Here is a 5,962-nt window from a genome sequence, read left to right on the forward strand (position 1 = left end):
TGCAGGTTAGGTGGATTGGCCATGGGAATTTACCCATTGTGAAGGTTAGGTTGATTGGCCATGGGAAATTACCCATTTTGAAGGTTAGGTGGATTGGCCATGCTAAATTACTCATTGTGCAGGTTAGCTGGATTGGCCATGCTAAATTACCCATTGTGCAGGTTAGGTGGATTGGCCATGGGAAATTACCCATTTTGAAAGTTAGGTTGATTGGCCATGCTAAATTACTCATTGTGCAGGTTAGGTGGATTGACCATGCTAAATTGCCCATTGCACAGGTTAAGTGGTTTGGCCATGGGAAATTGCATATTTTGCAGGTTAGGTGGATTGATCATGCTAAATTACCATTGTGCGGGTTAGGTGGATTGGCTATGGGAAATTGCCCATTGTGCAGGTTAGATGGATTGACCATGCTAAATTACCCATTATGTAGGTTAAGTGGATTGGCCATGCTAAATTACCCATTGTGCCGGTTAGGTGGATTGGCCATGGGAAATTGTATATTTTGCAGGTTAGGTGGATTGACCATGCAAAATTACCCATTATGTAGGTTAAGTGGATTGGCCATGCTAAATTACCCATTGTGCAGGTTAGGTGGATTGGCCATGGGAAATTGCCCATTGTGTAGGTTAGGTGGATTGGCCATGGGAAATTTCCCATTGTGCAGGTTAGGTGGATTGACCATGGGAAATTACCCATTGTGCGGGTTAGGTGGATTGACCATGCTAAATTACCCATTATGTAGGTTAAGTGGATTGGCCATGCTAAATTACCCATTGTGCAGGTTAGGTGGATTGGCCATGCTAAATTGCCCATTGTGCAAGTTATGTGGATTGGCCATGGGAAATTGCCCATTGTGTAGGTTAGATGGATTGACCATGGGAAATTTCCCATTATGTAGGTTAAGTGGATTGGCCATGCTAAATTACCCATTGTGCAGGTTAGGCGGATTGGCCATGGGAAATTACCCATTTTGAAGGTTAGGTTGATTGGCCATGCTAAATTACTCATTGTGCAGATTAGGTGGATTGACCATGCTAAATTGCCCATTGCACAGGTTAAGTGGTTTGGCCATGGGAAATTGCATATTTTGCAGGTTAGGTGGATTGATCATGCTAAATTACCCATTGTGCGGGTTAGGTGGATTGGCCATGGGAAATTACTCATTATGGCGGTTAAGTGGATTGGCTATGGGAAATTACCCATTGTGCAGGTTAGGTGGATTGACCATGCTAAATTACCCATTATGTTGGTTAAGTGGATTGGCCATGCTAAATTGCCCATTGTGCAGGTTAGGTGGATTGACCATGGGAAATTACCCATTATGTTGGTTTAGTGGATTGGCCATGCTAAATTGCCCATTGTGCAGGTTAGGTGGATTGGCCATGCTAAATTACCCATTGTGCGGGTTAGGTGGATTGGCCATGGAAAATTACTCATTATGGAGGTTAAGTGGATTGGCTATGGGAAATTACCCATTGTGCAGGTTAGGTGGATTGACCATGCTAAATTACCCATTATGTTGGTTAAGTGGATTGGCCATGCTAAATTGCCCATTGTGCAGGTTATGTGGATTGGCCATGGGAATTTTCCCATTGTGCAGTTTAGGTGGATTGAGCATGGAAAATTACCCATTGTGCAGGTTAGGTGGGTTGGCCATGGGAAATTACCCATTGTGCAGGTCAGGTGGATTGGCCATGGGAAATTGCCCATTGTGCTGGTTAGGTGGATTAGCCCTGCTAAATTTCCCATTGTGCAGGTTAGGTGGATTGGCTGTGGGAAATTGCCCATTGTGCAGGTTAGGTGGGCTGGCCACGGGAAATTGCCCATTGTGCAGGTTAAGTGGATTAGCCATGGGAAATTACCCATTGTGCAGGTTATGTGGGTTGGCCATGGGAAATTACCCATTGTGTAGGTTAGGTGGGTTGGCCATGGGAAATTACCCGTTGTGCAGGTTAGGTGGGTTGTCCATGGGAAATTACCCATTGTGAAGGTTAGGTTGATTGGCCATGCTAAATTGCCCATTGCACAGGTTAAGTGGTTTGGCCATGGGAAATTGCATATTTTGCAGGTTAGGTGCATTGATCATGCAAAATTACCCATTGCACAGGTTGGGTGGATTGGCTATGGGAAATTGCCCATTGTGCAGGTTAGATGGATTAGCCATGGGAAATTACCCATTGTGCAGGTTATGTGGGTTGGCCATGGGAAATTGCCCATTGTGCAGGTTAGGCGGATTGGCCATGGGAAATTGCCCATTGTGCAGGTTAGGTGGATTGGCTGTGGGAAATTGCCCATTGTGCAGGTTAGGTGGACTGGCCACGGGAAATTGCCCATTGTGCAGGTTAAGCGGATTAGCCATGGGAAATTACCCATTGTGCAGGTTATGTGGGTTGGCCATGGGAAATTACCCATTGTGTAGGTTAGGTGGGTTGGCCATGGGAAATTACCTGTTGTGCAGGTTAGGTGGGTTGACCATGGGAAATTACCCGTTGTGCAGGTTAGGTGGATTGGCCATGGGAAATTGCATATTTTGCAGGTTAGGTGGGTTGGCCATGGGAAATTGCCCATTGTGCAGGTTAGGCGGATTGGCCATGGGAAATTGCCCATTTTGCAGGTTAGGTGGATTGGCCATGCTAAATTGCCCATTTTCCAGGTTAGGCGGATTGGCCATGGGAAATTGCCCATTTTGCAGGTTAGGTGGATTGGCCATGCTAAATTGCCCATTGTGCAGGTTAGATGGATTGACCATGCTAAATTACCCATTATGTAGGTTAAGTGGATTGGCCATGCTAAATTACCCATTGTGCAGGTTAGGTGGATTGACCATGGGAAATTGCCCATTGTGCAGTTTAGGTGGATTAGCCATGGGAAATTGCCCATTGTGCAGGTTTGGTGGATTGGCCATGCTAAATTTCCCATTGTGCAGGTTAGGTGAATTGGCCATGGGAAATTGCCCATTTTGCAGGTTAGGTGGATTGGCCATGGGAATTTACCCATTGTGAAGGTTAGGTTGATTGGCCATGGGAAATTACCCATTTTGAAGGTTAGGTTGATTGGCCATGCTAAATTACTCATTGTGCAGGTTAGGTGGATTGACCATGCTAAATTGCCCATTGCACAGGTTAAGTGGTTTGGCCATGGGAAATTGCATATTTTGCAGGTTAGGTGGATTGATCATGCAAAATTACCCATTGCACAGGTTGGGTGGATTGGCTATGGGAAATTGCCCATTGTGCAGGTTAGATGGATTGACCATGCTAAATTACCCATTATGTAGGTTACGTGGATTGGCCATGCTAAATTACCCATTGTGCAGGTTAGGTGAATTGGCCATGGGAAATTGCATATTTTGCAGGTTACGTGGATTGACCATGCTAAATTGCCCATTGTGCCGGTTAAGTGGATTGGCCATGGGAAATTGCCCATTGTGTAGGTTAGGTGGATTGGCCATGGGAAATTTCCCATTGTGCAGGTTAGGTGGATTGGCCATGGGCAATTACCCATTGTGCAGGTTAGGTGGTTGACCATGCTAAATTACTCATTGTGCAGATTAGGTGGATTGACCATGCTAAATTGCCCTTTGTGCAGGTTAGGTGGATTGGCCATGGGAAATTGCCCATTGTGTAGGTAAGATGGATTGACCATGGGAAATTTCCCATTATGTTGGTTAAGTGGATTGGCCGTGCTAAATTACCCATTGTGCTGGTTAGGTGGATTGGCCATGGGAAATTACCCATTATGTCGGTTAAGTGGATTGGCCATGGGAAATTATCCATTGTGCAGGTTAGGTGGATTGACCATGCTAAAGTACCCATTATGTTGGTTAAGTGGATTGGCCTTGGGAAATTGCCCATTGTGCAGGTTATGTGGATTGGCCATGGGAAATTGCCCATTGTGCAGGTTAGGTGGATTGGCAATGCTAAATTACCCCCATTGTGCAGGTTAGGTGGATTGACCATGGGAAATTACTCATTATGTTGGTTAAGTGGATTGGCCATGCTAAATTGCCCATTGTGCAGGTTAGGTGGATTGGCCATGCTAAATTACCCATTGTGCGGGTTAGGTGGATTGGCCATGGGAAATTACTCATTATGGAGGTTAAGTGGATTGGCTATGGGAAATTTCCCATTGTGCAGTTTAGGTGGATTGACCATGGGAAATTACCCATTATGTTGGTTAAGTGGATTGGCCATGCTGCCCATTGTGCAGGTTAGGTGGATTGGCCATGGGAAATTACCCATTGTGCAGGTCAGGTGGATTGGCCATGCTAAATTTCCCATTGTGCAGGTTAGGTGGATTGGCCATGGGAAATTGCCCATTGTGCAGGTTAGGTGGACTGGCCACGGGAAATTGCCCATTGTGCAGGTTAAGTGGATTAGCCATGGGAAATTACCCATTGTGCAGGTTATGTGAGTTGGCCATGGGAAATTACCCGTTGTGCAGGTTAGGTGGGTTGACCATGGGAAATTACCTGTTGTGCAGGTTAGGTGGGTTGACCATGGGAAATTACCCGTTGTGCAGGTTAGGTGGGTTGGCCATTGGAAATTGCATATTTTGCAGGTTAGGTGGGTTGGCCATGGGAAATTACCCATTGTGCAGGTTAGGTGGGTTGGCCATGGGAAATTACCCATTATGCAGGTTAGGTGGGTTGGCCATGGGAAATTACCCATTGTGCAGATTAGGTGGATTGACCATGTGAAATACAAGGTGACAAGAATAGTGTAGGAGTGTCAGTGTAGGTGGGATGCTCTTCGGAAGGTCAGTGTGGACTCGGTGAATTGAATGGCCAGCTTCCACATTGTAGGGATTCCATGATTTACCCCAAATGGAAAAGACAAATGAGAGCTTTGATTAATTACTCAACTGAAAGTTGCAGCTTCAGAAATGGAGTGCTTCTTCACGCTGCACTGACTCCTCAACTGACCCTCTGTGCTAATGTCTCCAGCATGGAACTTTGCACCAATAACCTTCTCATTCAAAATACAGAGTGCTGCCACTGGGTTAAGGCAGGCTTTATTGACGTGGCGTAGTTACCACTGTGTTAAGGCAGGCTTTATTGACATTGTGTAGATACCACTGGGTTAAGGCAGGCTTTATTGACGTGGCGTAGCTACCACTGTGTTAAGGCAGGCTTCATTGACGTGGTGTAGCTACCACTGGGTTAAGGCAGGCTTTATTGACGTGGGGTAGATACCACTGGGTGAAGACAGGCTTTATTGATGTGGTGTAGATACCACTGGGTTAAGGCAGGCTTTATTGATGTGGTGTAGATACCACTGGGTTAAGAAAGGCTTTATTGATGTGGCGTAGATACCACTGGGTCAAGGCAGACTTTATCGATGTGGTGTAGATACCACTGGGTTAAGGCAGGCTTTATTGATGTGGTGTAGATACCACTGGGTTACGGCAGGCTTTATTGATGTGGTGTAGATACCACTGGGTGAAGACAGGCTTTTTAACGTGATGTAGATACCACTGGGTTAAGGCAGACTTTATTGATGTGGTGTAGATACCACTGGGTTAAGGCAGGCTTTATTGATGTGGTGTAGATACCACTGGGTTAAGGCAGGCTTTATTGGTGTGGTGTAGATATCACTGGGTTAAGGCAGGCTTTTTTCTGTGGTGTAGTTACCACTGGTTAAGACAGGCTTCATTGATGTGGTGTAGATATCACTGGGTTAAGACAGGCTTTAATGGTGTGGTGTAGATACCACTGGGTTAAAACAGGCTTTATTGATGTGGTGTAGATACCACTGGGTTAAGACAGGCTTTATTGACGTGGTGTAGATACCACTGGGTTAAGCCAGGCTTCATTGACGTGGTGTAGATACCACTGGATTAAGGCAGGCTTTATTGACGTGGTGTAGATACCACTGGATTAAGGCAGGCTTCATTGATGTGGTGTAGATACCACTGGGTAAAGGCAGGCTTCATTGATGTGGTGTAGATACCACTGGGT

This window comes from Chiloscyllium plagiosum, chromosome 2, assembly GCF_004010195.1.
Source record: "Chiloscyllium plagiosum isolate BGI_BamShark_2017 chromosome 2, ASM401019v2, whole genome shotgun sequence".
NCBI classification, from domain to species: domain Eukaryota; kingdom Metazoa; phylum Chordata; class Chondrichthyes; order Orectolobiformes; family Hemiscylliidae; genus Chiloscyllium; species Chiloscyllium plagiosum.